The sequence below is a fragment of the Muscardinus avellanarius genome (genome assembly GCF_963383645.1).
Source record: "Muscardinus avellanarius genome assembly, chromosome: 7".
In the NCBI taxonomy this organism is placed as follows: domain Eukaryota; kingdom Metazoa; phylum Chordata; class Mammalia; order Rodentia; family Gliridae; genus Muscardinus; species Muscardinus avellanarius.
In genome coordinates, this window is record NC_137793.1 from 18,592,081 (window position 1) to 18,608,695 (window position 16,615).

Below are 16,615 nucleotides of genomic sequence, written 5' to 3' on the forward strand. Positions count from 1 at the left end.
ATCTTCATATTTTTCATCCAGCTCTGTCCTCTCAACTCTCAATCTCATAGACGTTGACCCCTTACAATCAGATCCAACATTCTATCCTATAATTAATTTAAACGAATATGAATGCATTCACTCTGTATGGGCAAAGTCAATTTTTTTATTTTGTTTTTAATTTTTGGTATTTGGGAGTGGAACCCAGGGGCTTTCTACCTCTCAGCTATACTCCCAGATCTATTTTATACTTTATTTGGAAACAAGGTCTCACTAAGTTGCTGAGAGCCTCATACTCTAAATCGCTGAGGCTGGCTTTGAACCTGTGCGATCCTCCTGTCTCAGCCTCCCAAGCGTGGGGATTAAAAGCGTGTGCCATCACGCCAGGCTTCAAAGTCAATTTTAAATTAACCAAAAAGCCTAATCTGTCCTAAGACAGGTTTTTCTTGTATTTCTCTTGATCTATGAAACCAAATTATCTGTCCCCTTTTTAAGATTTATAAATCTATTTCTAAAGGCCAATTCATATCTCCTGTACTCTGCTTAATTATTGCCCGTTTTACTCATCATAGTCTTCAGAAGACCACAAACCACAGAATTTAATTGAGGTAGTCTGTGAACAGAAAGCATTATATTATTTTAAAGTCCTATATCTTTTGTCTTAAGTGGTAAGCTCCTATTTCCTAACAAGGATAGTGGGAGAAGTAGGCATAGTATTTTGAGGTTAATATCTGACCAGTAATTTGAGAATGACAAAGTTTGCCCTGTTTCCAATACTGCTTATACACTTTCCTGTTTAAAAATAATATTCAAACTTTTTAGTTCCATTCACCTATTACCTTTTCACTCACTTTTGGTAGAATTCTTTTCAATTCTTGGCTGCCTGGACTATTTACTTGCCTACCAAAGTTGACTGTGCCTGGGTGCCATTTCTATTAAATTCTCATAAAGGTATACTGAAATAGATGTTTAGAAGCATATTAAGAGTTTTCTAGTGCTTAATTCCAAATACATACCTCAGAATGTGAAAAATTAAACTTTTAATAAGAATTAGCTATTGAAAATTAGTGAGAAAATGGTGTTTTTCATCCATTTAAAAATAAAATTGAAATGAGAGATCCCATAATTAGCCCAATATTTTCCTTAAATTTCCTTTAACTTCATAATATTGTAGTCTAAAATGTGTCTTTGGATGTATGCATGCAATGTGTTACGGTAATATGACAATGAGGATGTAGGAATCAAAAGAATTTCTTAGGACAAACAGATTCAAGGGAAGAAACAACACTTATTACTGAGAACAAATTGTTAGTGAAATCAGCTCACCTCAATATGCATCTAAAAGTTCCAACTTAATCACATTTACTGGTGTTGATAAATTTTCTGGCATTACAGGATAATGTCTGTATATTAGTTGGTGCAAAATATGTTAGAGTTTATATTTTCCTTTAACTTTACTCAAATGAATGGGCAGAGACTATTTTATATCACTAATTGTTAAAGGAAGCATGAGTACGTTTGATAGCTTCTAGACGGACTATTTATATTTTTCATGATGGTATTGAGGTGGATAGTCTTCTTTTGAGTACCCTGAATAAATAGCCACATAAATATCACAATAGCAGCTGCATGGGATTGATTTTTGCTTCAAGAATCAACTGCTATGCCAAGTTTCGCCTCAGATGGTTAGACCATGTATACAAAAATAGGGTTTCAGAAATTGTTTTGCATTAATATACTAGATGTTCTTTTGAGTACTGCAAGTGTCTTCACTTTAAAAGAGTATACTAATCATGCCTTTTGTCTTTCTTTCAGTTAAACATGTTTCTTATAATGTAAAACTTGGGAAATAAGGTGGAAAAAGACTGCATTGATTATGCGTTTAAAACAAAACAAATTCCAGAATATTTCCTAATGAAGGCTCAGCTTTAGTGGAATTGTTATCGACCAAAATTTGGATAGAAAACTGACAAACAAATGATCCATTCAGTAAGGAAAAATAGTGACTTTAACATTTTAGGCAATCTTCTATTCAGAGAATCCCAGCATAGCAAACTGTTCAAGACAGGCTTTAGCTCACAGAGGATAGGTTTTCTAAATGTTCCATTCTAATTCTGCAGCCTAAAGATTTGTATATCTCATGTTAGCTCCTAAACCAACTATCTTTGTGATGGTTCCTTATAAGTAGCCCTTGGATATGCTCACAATGTGTATATATCAGGAGGAAGAGCTAAAGTTTAATACATCCTCATTAAGAGGATATGATCTATTTACTCACATCTGCCATTACTAGCAAAACTCAATGTTTAAAATGCAGGCTGTTGGTTTATTTCATTCGGTGCCCATAGGAAGCATTATTCCAACATGTCCAATAAATTATAACAACCCTATCTTCTTCAGATTATTATCTGTATTACTGTTGGTAATGCCCTGAAAGAAAGAGAACAAATGATTCTGTTCTCATCTCTCTCCATTTACTGTGGCCATATTTAGCAATCAGAGTAACCGACACAAATAAAGACAGTGTCCCCGAGGGTGTTGTCCACACAATAGTCAAGATAACTTAGTAATACTTGTAAAAAGTCTCCTTGGTAACAGTTCCAGAAGGATCTGTAGTGGTATTATGAATTCATCTTGGCATATTTTGTCTACATTATGGTCAGCAATAGCTAGTTCCCTACTTTCAAGAAGAAAAGATGTATGGTCTCAATTCCTCTCACACATCCAAAAAGGCTAGTCAGGAAATTCTACTTTTATTATATTACCACTGCTCATTCTGTTCCTATAAGCTTCCTTCCTTGAGAGTACACAATATAATTTTATCTAATTCTGACTCTTTCCCCTGACAGTTACAAATGTAGTAAGAACTATATGTAGAAATTCACTTACTTAGAAGCCTGATATTTTCAAGTAGAGAAAATTGTTTATGATATTATCTTTTAACACAAAATTGGAAGTAAGTAGTATTTATACCACAGCATTGGCATCAAATTCTCTGATGGTAAATATCCTCATTTGGTCTTTTAAGACACTGACATGGAAGACTCATACATCTATTTTATAGTAGGTTAATTACATATAATCATGAATTCATAATGGATAGGTATTTTAACTGCCAATTATAAATTAATAATTGATACCTTATCCTTACATATTTATTAATAATAATAAACCAGAAAATCTTTAGTGGATTATGTATGGGATTTGACTATATCTCAAATAAATATTTTCATCCTAGTCCTGACAGATCAAAGCAAAAAATACTAGTATTATTAGTGTTATTATTATCATACAAATATTATAATATAAACTCTAGTTCAAGAAATAATTTGGGAATGGCAATCTGGAAGTTACATCCACCATGAAACTGTGTATGTCTATGTCTTCTAAAATTATTTCATGGAAATATTTAATATAAATATCTATACAATGCTTCAAAGATATGTGAGCAAAGATATATATCAACATGTTGATTATGGAAAAGAAAGACTGGAGGCACATGTGCAGAGAGCCCAGCTAGGGCAAAGAAAAAATAAATAAAAACAAAAACAATAATAACAACAAAAAACTACCTAAGAGAATTAGAGTGAACTAAAGTTCACTAACAGATGGAGAAATGCCTCCTCCCACCAAGTAGTATGAGGAATAAAACCTCAAAACTCACAGGAAATTAACAAGAACTCAAAAAATTCATTTGTGGAGTGCAGAATAATTAGCCCTCGATGAACAAGACAATAATCTTGCTAGTTTGCTTAACAAATTCTTCTAAAAGGATATGAAAGGGCAAAACACTTCCTGTGTAACTTATCTGCATCTCCAAACCAAGCTCAAGAATATTTATAGGCGCACAAAAGTACTCAGCCCTTGACATGGTAAAATTCAGAATGTTTAACATCCAATAAAAAAAAAATTGATAGGCACTTACAAAAGCAGAAAATATTACCTATTATGAGAAAAAAAAATCAATCAACTGATACTGATCCAGAATTGACACAGATGTTGGCAGTAGTAGAATCAGGACATTAAGGTAGTTTTTATGTACTGTCTGTTCAAATTGGTAAGTAGAGACAGAATAAGTAGAAAAATGGCTCCATCAAATAAAAACTACAGTGTCTGAGATCTAAAAGTATAATGGAATGTACTGATAGCAGATTGAATATTACTAAAGAAATTATTAATAAACTGTAAAACAGATAAGTAAAATTATGAAAAACTACACAAAATAAAATAGATTTTAAAAAAAAGTTGATCATAGCCAGCGCAGTGGTACACACTTGTAATCCCAAAAATTGGGAGGCTGAAACAGGAGGATCATGGTTCACAGCCAGCCTCAGCTACTTAGTGAGGCCATTTGTAACTCAGTGAGACCCTGTTTTAAAATAAAGAATAAAAAATAGGACTGGGGATGTAGCTCAAAGGTAGAATGCCCTTAGGTTCCATCCCCAGATTTCCCCCCCAAAAAAAAGTTGATCATATAATTTGTGAGCTATAAGACAACATTAAGTGGACTAATATAAGTGAAATTAGAGTCTTGGATAGAAAAAGGGCAAAAAAGATACATAAAGAAATAACTGCCCCAAATTTCCAAATGTGATGAAAACCATAAGCTTATGCATTCAAAAATATAAACCAACTGAGCCGGGCATGGTGGCGCACGCTTGTAATCCCTGCGCTTGGGAGGCAGAGACAGGTGGATCGCGCAGGTTCGAAGCCAGCCGCGCGTGCTGGCTTAGGAGACCCTGTTTCCATATAAAAATGTAAAAATAGGTCTGGGAATGTAGCCCGGAGGTAGAAGGGGTTCCAGGAACCCCAGTACTACAAAAATATATATATATATATATATATATATATATATATATATATATACACACCAACTGCCAATACAAGAAATATGAAAACAATTACACCAACAATATCACAAAATGTATGCATTTACAATGGTCAATAGTAAAAAGAAGCTTTTAAAAATCAGCAAAAAGGTACCTGATCTGCTGCAGAGATAAGGATGACAAAAGGTTATTTTTAACAGAAGCAAGAAGACATTGAAATAATATATTTAGCTGGGCGTGGTGGCGCACGCTTGTAATCCCCATGCTTAGGAGGCTGAGACAGGAGGATCGCACAGGTTCAAAGCCAGCCTCAGCTACTTAGTGAGGCTCTCAGCAACTTAGTGAGACCCTGTTTCCAAATAAAAAATAAAATAGGTCTGGGAGTATAGCCCGAAGGTAGAAAGCCTCTGGGTTCTACCCCCAGTACCACCAAAAAATAATAATAATATATTTAATAGTACAATTTATTATGTGCTATAAAATATAATATTAACATGATTTTATAATATTTAAATACTGGACCAGTAGACATGTTAAAGTATAAAGCAGGTAAAAAATGTCATTCTAGCTTCATAGATGAAAAGGCATTTCTTTCTGGTAGCTACATATCACTGGGCATGAGGCCAAAATTCTGAAATTCTAGGAAAACCCTTTGAATTGTGAGAATAATTTAGGCTCAGCAGTGTTTTACTATAACATCAGACCAAAACTCTCTTCTTTCCTAGAATAAGTTGAATGGTAGAGAGAATCAGTTCCCATTGAGATTCTCAAAGTCTAGATTAAGAGCTAGGAATAAGTACTTACCAGAAGAAATGTTGCATAGCAAATCTGTATAATGTCAATCAAACTTGGGAAATAAAGGAAGTCAAAAGAAGTAAGACATCAAGCAAAGCTCCTTGGAATACTCTGGCTGAATTCTGCAATATACAGATTACACTCAGAGCTGTCCCTACCTGGAATGAGGGGGTAGTTCTATCCCTGTGGACCATTCAGCCCTTGATTGAACCAATCATTGAGGTTGGAAGGTGGGGCTGGAGATAAACTTTGAGATATTTGTATAAGATGTAGGAGAACTGAATTTGGGGAGTGAAAGCCTAACCTGACTGCTTGTGAAGGAAAATGGTAATGAGAACAGAGAAATTCAGGTAGAGTATAAAGAAGTGTCTGTGGGCCCATTTCAGCTTCTTGTATCTCCGGAAGGAAAATGATAACTGGCTTGAATTTAAAATAGAATAATCTAAAGATGTGAGACTAACCATGAGAATTATAAAACGTAAGTCAATCAATGATTTGTTTTACTACCATACAAAGATTTTTAAAAATTCAACAATATAGAAAATAAAAATATAGCATGCTAACCAAGCCACCTTGGGGGAAGATCTGATAAGAACTGTCATCCAGAGGAAAGAGCTGTCTTATATTCGATGCCTGTAATGTGTTGAACTGAGCCAGAACAGTATATATGCTCACTATCTAATTACATTATTAAATCATATAAAGTCGACAAAGATAAATCACCTTTACCTAGACACTTGAACTACCTCACCTCCTCCTGCCTTTGCCCAAGTGTAGAACTAGAGAAAAGGAATATTCATTAACTATGATATGAATGAGTAAAGATGGTCTTTTTATCTTCCACAAAAGAAAAAAATAATTATAATGTTCACTGATTTAACATCATGGAACATACAGACTTCACTCAGCTTTTCACATGAAACTTTATTGTCTTAGTCTAGTTCTGAACAGAGTTAGAAAAATAATTAGCTTAAAAAGGACATAGACCAACTAAAAGACTCAGAATGATGTTTAGATTGGTTTCATGGCACTGCACAGCATAATGGTGCATTCCTATATTCCCAGTACTTGGGAGGCTGGGGGAGAAAAGGATCATAGGTTTGAGGCCAGCCTCAACAGTTGAATAAGTCTCTGTTTCAAAAAAAAAATTTTTAAAGACTGGGGGTGGAGCTCAGAGGTGGAAATTACCCTGGGTTCAATTGCCAGTACCAGAAAGAAATAAAAAAATAACTGACACACATGAACACCTTATGATGGGGCAGTTACTCAATAAATCTATCAAAGACAATCACCCCACTACTCTCCAGCCTCTTCTCAACACTTTTCATCCGCTGCCTTTGGCTTCTGCCTCACAGGGATTCAACATCAAAACCCTTATCATGGATAAAAGACCTCAGAGGATCCCTCCCAGGATGCCTCTGACTCCAGGCCTTCTTTCCTCAGCCCTCTGCTCCAGCAGAGGCTCCCTCAAGTCTCCTCATGTGCCTAGCATTCTCCAGCCTCAGGGCCTTCACATTTCTTTATTCTACTTGAAATTATCTTTCTCTAGATCTCCAGGACTTTCTCCTCTCTTTACCTTCATGTCTCTGTTCAAAAGTTGCTTTATCAGAGAAGCCTTCCCTGATCATCACAGACGGACTCATAATGCCCCAGCTAGCCCAGGATGCAAGGTCCCGAAACTCTTTGTGACCTTACTCTGTGGCCTAGGCACACATCTACTAGTGTCTTACATACTGTATATTTATAAGAATAATTTTCTACTGTGTGTCTCGGCCACCATGATATAAATTTCTTGAGGAGAGGTATTCTGTCTATCTTGCTGTACCCCCAGCTCCTCCTACCAATTGTCACTGGCATACAGAAGAAAAAGTATAAGTATTCTGAACAGCTCCGTAATTAAATAAATCTGAGTATGACTCAGGCATACGCATTCTAGCAAGTCAGATTGATAAACTGTACATCAGTGAACAAACACAGCGCTGTATAAAATACAGTAAGAGTACTGTAGATCTGTACAGAAGAAATGATGCAGAAGAAGAGGGAGAAGTCGAGGAGGCTTGTCTCAGAAAATAAGTCCTGATCAGTCAACACACCTTCTCTCTTTTAGGTGGTATAAGAGCTCAGGGACTTGGGATTCAATGAGAAAAAGGAGAAAAAGCCATTCATAGCAATAATAAGAGCATGTGCAAAGGCCCTAGAATATAAATCAACTAGCAGAGTGTTCAATATGACTTGGGTGAGTTATAGAAGAGGCTAGAAAAAGTTGACACTTAATGGATTATGAAGTCTTTGATTGCCGTGCTTATGAGTTTCGAATCATTTTGTCCTGGAGGCAAAAGAAAGTTCCAAAGGCATCTCAAGCAAGGAAGTGATGTATTCATATTTCTGTGTTACAAAGAAGAGCATAAAATATGTGGGGTTTACAACGTGGAAATTTGAGCAGCTGCCACTGTAGACAAGAGAGGCCAAACATTTCAGAAAGCAAATTTAGAAGAAAATGATGAGTGAGGTGTTTAATTCTGATCTGGTGAGCCAAGAGGTGGTTTTGGACCTTCAGGGAGAGATGAATAAGAGGTAATTAGAAATGCAGATATCAAGTGTAGGAGAACGCAGTATAATAATAATGACTGAAGGCTCAACCCAGAAAGAAGATGTAGAGTGAGAAAAAAGGGTGAGGGATTAAAAGTCTAAAAGGAGAGAGAATGTTTTACCTAGAGAAGACAAGAATCAGAAAGATTGGCTATCATCTGAAAAGGGATTTTATTTATTGCCCAAGATTTCAGTGTGGATGCTAAAAATAACATAAAGGACTTAATGCAATCTGTATTCGACACTTACGTACTACCTATGCAATATGTTATGTAAAAATGTATGCCAAGGCGAGCAGCCTGACAGAACGGACAACATGGATTTCCTCAAATTTCCATTTCCAGGGGACAAGGAATCATTTGTGGCTGAGCTGCGTGGTTCTGTCTCTAGGACTCTCACGGAGCGGCAGAACAAGTTGCTGGCCAGGGTGGCAGTCATCTGAGGACCTGTCCGAGACAGCTGGATCAGCTCCCAAGTGGCCAGCTCACATCGCTGGTACACAGCTGGCGTGTGCCTGCTGACTGGGGGGGACCCTTCACTCTCTCCCCACATGTGGCCTTCACAGGGATCCTCCACACAGGGTTGCTGAGTGTTCACACACACCAGGAGCTGGCTTATCTGGGAGCTCATAATCCAAGCATAGCAAGTCAAAACTGACACATCTTTTTTGATTCAGTCACCAAAGACACACCTTTTCTTCTTCGATGTCCTCTCTGTTATAATTTTGGGCACTGTTCAATGTCAGGAGGTGGAGACTTCTATGGAAAAGCATGAACACCAGGTGGAGAGGATCCTTGGGGCTGTGTTGGAGATCAGGCATCATTGCAGAATTGCCCAAAGAAAGAAGCATCTGCTCTGTGAGATGCTACATGTCTGGCACCTGGAGGTATGCAGGCAAACCCTGGGTTGAGGAAAAAAGGGATGATTCTAGAACAAGTACTTATGAGACCAGATAAGCTTCCTCCATTTAAAACTGTTCCCTGCAAGAGTTTAAACTGACTTTACAAAATGGAAAGAGAGAGAAATTAAATGAATTGAAAACACCAAAACAGTTTGCATTTCATAGTAAAAATATTTGATAAGTTGTTGGAAGGTTAAACTTATTAATTAAGCCTGGAGGTGAGGGCAGAGCCGAGCGATCCCCCAAGATGAGATGATTGGCAGTATACCCTGGAGAAGGGAGAAAGAATTTAAACACTGAGAATTGTTTAATTAGCCAAACTTCATTCAAGACCTCTCAGCCTAATTTTCATTGTTTGTATTACATACCATAACATCTTTCAGTATCAACCCATCTCTTTGCAGTATCAAGCCCCAAGACTCCAAAACAGTGTTTTAAGATAACCTACTAGGCATTTCATTCTCTAAAGAAACCAATTATATATGAAATTAATAATTAAAAATTATAAATAGAAAGAACAAGAAAACATGCATACTCCATGTCCTGCGGGTAGATTTTTGCATGGCGTGTAGGGAATTAGGTGCAAAAGAATCCATTTATGTTAATGGGCATTGCATGTCTAATTTCTCATGCACCACACTGCTGATTTCCCCCTTGTGTCTTTGTCAATACATGGGACTGTTGAAGGGGGGAGGAAAGTGAATGATTTATTTGATGGCCTGTCAATCAAAACTGCAACCAGAGAAATTCCAAAGCTGTTTTTAACCTCTATAGAAACAGTTAGTTGGACCATATGCTTTTTTCTTCCTGCCAGATGCTGTCATTCATCAATTTCCTATTAAGAAAATGGGATTCTGCAAAAACCACTGAGGTTTTTTCTCAGTTGTAATAGATAGTCCACAAAATCAGATTGCAAACATATTCTGCAGCTTCTGCAAAATAACTTCTGACACAAGGTAATCTCCATATTCATTTCCACTGACCTCTAATGATGTGTGTTATGTGTGGTCAGTACATCATTCAAAAATAACATCTTGAAATTGCCTTTATCCCAGATTTTAGCCTAGAGGTTAAATAGATTTGTTTGTGATGTTCCAGTTTGTAACAACAACAACAAAAAAGAAAGAAGGTAAAAATTAACTGGCTGCTTAAAAATATCAAGAACCTAATGAAATACTCTTTAAGTGGATAAAGAGCGATAATAAAATGTTGGAGAATTAAAGTAAGCAGCATGAGCTAAACATTGATTACCCAAAAATGTCAAAGAGTAAAGAAAATAGAACCACGTATATATATTTCCTTCTACTAAGTAGCAAGATCAGTTTGATTAGAATCAAAGAAATATTTAATGGCTATAAAATCCTGAATGGATTTGTTCATTTGCCTGTCTATTTTCAAGGAGGAAGATACCTAGAAAAACTAAGGGCTCCTTTTCTTAGGGACAATAAAATCCTTTCATCCCATACAGAGCAGCAGTGTGTCTTTAGGGTTTGGCTCACTGCTCTAACAACAATCATATTTTGGTTTTTAAATGGGCATGCTCTAGGTAGTTGGAATACATTGACACTCACTATCGTTTCGAACGTAGATTTCCTTGAAGTACGCTTGTGATAACACCAGTGACTTCAAATGTTCGCTTGTCGGGCTGTATGTACTTTGCAAACCAACTAAAGTGGAAGTTTAAGTCAAGAAAGAATATCGTTGCATAACTTTGTATCTGCAGCATTTTGCAATGGCTGATTAATAGGAACTGACTCTTTGACAAACGCAGCAAAGGGCTTATTGGAGAGTGGAAAGTATGCTCTGAAATTCAAGGCAAATTTCTTCCAATAGTTAAGCACCTATCAAAATTCTGAATTTCCTTTGGCTGGCAGCCAGCAAGAACCACACAGGGTCTGCTTATTGTTTAAGATTTAGGTAGAAAGCTACTCAGAAAAAAAAAATTATAACTTTACAGCTGTCAGACTTTGTTGTATGCACTCCAGCCTAACATTCTAAAGTCTAATTTTTCCTTAAAGGTCACAAACGAGCTATAATATAGTTTTTAACATTTTAATTTTCCCTTTTCTTCCCCCGCTGTTTTTTTTCCCCTGCTGGGACGGCTCTGGCTCATGAAGGTCAGAGGAATGATAACGCTGAGCTGGCTGAGTCTTTTTATTCATAGACCAGGTAGAGAGTGCATATGGCCATAAATGGGAACCTCCATCTCGGGGCTCGCCATTGACCCTTGCCCTGAGCTCAGCATCACACCTCCTCCGGGGATAACAAATGCTCCACTTTGAGGTAGGCAGAGACCTGGAGCTTGCTTAGCCAGGCACTGCCAATTTTCCTGAAGGAACCCTTGTGATTGGTTTTCTCAGACGAAGAGACTGTTTGTGAGTACAGGACTGAACTCTGTTTATTCAGGAATTTATCTTTGACAAAAACAGTCGTCCGAGCCAAGCGATGATTAGTACTTTATCTGCTAATGCAGGTTTCCATTCAGCTGTTGTCTAAGGACACATTTTCCTCTTGGGAAAATAATGCTGTCACTTTTTGGCACCCAAACGAATTGTTGGTGTTTGATCAAGTTCAGCCGTTAAAAAATAAATAAAATGAATCAAATATCCTGCATAAGGTCACTGTGGATTGACCTCTAAATGCTCATGAAAGTTCCAGTTCTGTGAGGTGAGAAAGCTGGTTCTGGCTCTATAGAGATAGTGGCGGGTTTGCTACTCTTTCTAATCCATCTCATTGGAAGCAAGGTTAAAATCAGGATAGAAATGAGTATTAGGATAGGAAAGAAAAGGGGCTTTGTGATAATATGGAGTGAAACAAGTAGTACAGTGAAAGGGGCAGAGGTGGAGAAAAGGAAGCTTAAGGAAGGAAACAGACCAAATAATCTTATGTCTATAAGTAACCCAACCTTACTCTCATGAACAGGCAGGGAGGTGGAGATAGTAAGATGGGGCTAGGAGGGAATCACACCAAGGGATGTTGTGTGCTTCTGTGAGTTTTTCACTTTGAGTCATACTACAATATATGATTGTATTTTACCAATTAACTTTTAAAAAATAAACAGAAAATCCTGACTCTGACCATAAACTTGGTTAGAAGAAAAATGTCCTTAACAGTATCCATATTAGGTGAGGGTAGGTGGATCCAGATGCCCATGACAAGATTGTTTAATAGCCGGGCGTGGTGGATCATTCTTGTAATCCCCATGCTTGAGAGGTGCAGGTTCAAAGCCAGCCTCACTGGCTTAAGAGACCTGTTTCCAAATAAAAATATAAAATAAGTCTGGGAGCATAGCCCGGAGGTAAAAAAAAAAAAAAAAGATTATTTTATAGAGCTAAGAATTACGATTCCCTAAAATGTAATGTTTGGACATACGATGTTATCTACCAGTATAGTTTTACAAATACATATTCTATTAGAAAAAATATAAAGAGCTATTTTAATTTGTGCGTGGTAGTCCTATATCTTAATAGGATGCCAGATGGTGGAGGCACACATGCACACATCACTCATTTAGCCCTTCCCAATTCCCACCCCAGTCCCTCCCTCTCCTCCTTCTCATGCTTGGCTTAGTGATTGACTTTGATATGTTTGTCAATGTATATCATGTACATTAGGGGATTTCCCTCTTCTCCTGCCCATCCCCCTCATTTATGTCACCTTATTTGCTCGTCCATGGTTTCTCCTTCTTCATCTAGAGTTTCTCCTATGACCCTTTTTCTCCTTAGCTTCTGTATTTTAGGGAGAGCATCCAAATTTTTACTTTTTAAACTAATCTCACTTAGTATATTGCTCTCCAGTTCAATCCATTTGCCTGCTAATGTGGCACAATTCGCAACTGCCAAACTATGGAACCAACCAAGATGTTCATCAACAGATGAATGAATTACAAAACTGTGGGATATGTACACAATGGAAATTTACTCAGCCATAAAAAAGAAAAAGCTCTTTCAAAATATGTTCCTTTACCATTTCTTTAAGTATCCTTAGAAAATGGTGGCTGCCTGAGTACTCTGAAAGATCATTGCTAGGGTTAGGATTTGGAATCTCTCTCAAAGGCCCCCGTATTAAAGACTTTATCTCCAGCTTGTTATAACTGTAGGAAGTATAGAAGGTGAGAACTAGATGGAGATTCCAGGTCATTGAATGTGTGTCCTTGGAGAATATTGTGGGACTTTGGTCTCTTTTTCTCCCTCTTTCACACCCAGCCATGAGGTTAAAAGGGTTCCTCCCCTTCCTGCTCCCACCACAATGAGCCACCCGAGGCCCAAAGTGATAAGTCAACTGGCCATGGATTAAAACCTCTGAAATTATGAGCCAAAAAAACTTTCCTCTTTATAATTTCCTTACTTCAGGTGTTTTGTTATAGTAATATAAAGCTGACCAGCACAACTTTGGTCTTTTCGATCCATTTAAAATGTAGCTAAAATAACATGCAAAGTGTATAGCTCTCAAGTTTGTGCTTGAACTTCAAAGCTCAGAATGAGCTCATCATCTCTATTGTACAACACGCTTTATCTGAATTTTTTTCCAGAGAAAGAGGCCCAGAAGTTTTAAAGTAACTTTTTAATCATCAGCTCAGAATTCTCCTTCCTGTTCCCCATTCATTATGGTTTTACTTCTTCCTCATCTCCAGATGGAATAAGTGGGCAATCTTTTATTTACTTTTTTAATTTAAAATGTATTTAGTGTTGCCTGTAATTAACCCCTTTATATCTATTCCTGCGACAGAATCTAAGCCCTCTCAGTCTAATCCCTGAAGCACCTTTAGCAAAGCGCTGACTGTAATATTTCTTGCAAATATTCAGGTCAATCTATCTTTGTACCCAACCATATGGGCTTTCCAGAGCTGCTGTCCCAAATTGCTATAAACTGTGTGGCATAAAACAAGAGAAATGCATTCTCTCCGAATCCTGGAAGTTAGAAGTCTGAAACCATGATGTTTTCCAGAACAGTGTTCTCTTTGAGGGAAACAGAAAAGAATTCATGCTTGCACTTTTCTTTTTTTTATATTTTTATTTGTGCATTATAATTATGTGTCATAATTATACATCATAATGGGATTCAGAGTGATGTAAATATACATGTGCACAGCACACAGTATGTTTCCCTCTGGATCCTCCCCTTCCCATATATATTATTGAAATAAGAATTGGTAACTTTTTATATGTACATAAGATAGCATTATTTAAACTGTTTCCTTCATTAAGTCTCTCTTTTCCCCTCCCTACTTTTCTCCCCAATCTCCTTTCTCTATTCTATTGGTATTTCTCTTTATTTACCAAATGTTCATTTTGTTCCCCCATTTCTTTTCAGGTTCCACATATTAAACATAAAACTGAAACAGGTTACTCTCATTTAACATAATATTCTCTAATTCAACCAATTTTTCTGACAATGACATAATTTTTTTTCTTTATGGCTGAGTAGAATTTCATCTTGTATATATCCCATAATTTTATAATCCATTCATCTGTTGAAGGACACCTAAGCTTCTTCCATGATTTTGCTGTTGTGGATTGTGCTGCAATGAACATGGGTATGCATGTATCATTATAATATTCTGACTTTTCCAACAAAGTCCAGTGCCTCTGGGGTCATTGTTATTCTGGTTTTATACATGTAATTCCATAGTCTTCACATCTACCATCATATTTTTCTCTTTCTTTTCATTTTTCACCTTTTTCATAGTACTGTGAAATTAAACCAGGGCATTCTACCACTGAGCCTTTTTTATTAATTTTTATTTTAAAATAGGGTCTAAGTTGCTAAGGGCCTCACTAAGTTGCAAAGGCTTGCCTTAAACCAGCAATCCTCCTATCTCCACCTCTCAAGTACTAGGATTCAAGGCATATACCACCATCTCTGGCTTTTTTTTTAATCATAATTTCTTATCTGTGTCTCCATCTACTATATCTGTGTCTCTGTGTTATTTCTCCTCTTCTAATAATGGAATAAAATATTGTCCTTAGGGTCCATCCTAATCTTGTACAGCTCATCTAACTAAATAGACCTACAAAGATGCTATTTCAAACTCAAATGTCACATTCTGAGATTCAGGGTCTACTTGAACATTGAGGAAATGTTTCAGTCCTTTATAATATCTAAATATCATCCCCCAAATGGCCTATCAGAGTAACTAGTATGCTAAGAAAAGCAGAAGGATCAGTGATGTACCATTTTTATTTAAGATATTTTGATAACTGATATTCGTAGAGACTACAGCAAAGACATGTAGAATAAGCAATGTGGAAATTAGACTGAAAGTAACAAAGACAGAGTGGTTCTCTGAATGCCTTCTTCGTACAGTCCCCACATTTCCCCAACTAAGGCGTTGGCTGCAAATGTCTGTTGCTCCCAATATACTTTAATTACTTTGTGGTCACTTGATGGTGGTGTACAAAGCACAGGGCATGTGCAAGCAAGGAATTGGAGTGACTTAAATGCATGGCATGTCTTTCTGGAGCAATTATATTCAAGTATAAGTTATTGGGAACAGTTATTTTCATTTAAAATCAGCATGACTCATTCTGAAACATTTTTTGTTTTAATTTTTCAACTCTCAGGGTCTCACAATTTGTAGATGTCCATTCTCTGTCTTCTGGCATGAAGATGATTTCATTGGGAAAAGTTTCTCTCCATCCTGTTTGACCACAATCAGATTAAACTCAACATGCTCGCCTTGAAGTAAAGCTTCAATAAAAATTTGTTAGATTAATAAACCACTCTAAGAAATTGCTCTGGTTCTGCCAGTCCTTAACCAGGCAACTGTTCCACAGACTCTAATTTTTATAGAGTTCCAAGTCTCTTTCTTGACATTTGAATCTCTTTGCAAGCTCATTTCTCTCTAACTTCTCCTGAGCTCTGAACCATGATTCTCCTGTTCAAACCAAGCCAGAATGAGTTGCTTTTGTTTACAGGAAATATTTTCTCCCTGGAACTTAACCTCACCATATCCAAGCTAGCCTGATGGTAGCAATTACCTTAGAGAACTACCAGGTAAGAATGATTCTATCATTTACCATTTGGCCCATGATCTGCCAGTTCTCCCACTGTATGGTATGACTATAAAAAAAACAAATTATACAGCTTGATATTCAAAATAATTGTTCACTACCACTAGCACCATCCTTCTTTCTCCTTTCTGTTGACTCTCTTGCTTTCTTTGTTTTTATAAATAAAAGCCTGTGAGTCTACTGCCCACTTCTTTTACTCTATGTAGGCTTTTTAGACTATTGAATTTGTATCTCAGCTTGAATGGTCCTAAATTCTGCCCTTACCTGACTCTCCTTAAACCTTCCTGTTCATTTATCTCTAAACCAGTGAGTACCAGCTGAGAGCCTCAGCCCTCTATCAATTGTATAGACCAAATTTCTAGAGACCAAAGGCTCAGAGATGCCATGGCTCTTACATTATACAAGTGTTATTCATCTCTCCTATAGTGGCGTGGAGTTAGGTAGGTATTCAGAAAGTGGCATTTCTGCAAGGTTTTGCTTCAGGGACCCAAGTTACTTTCAGGTAACAG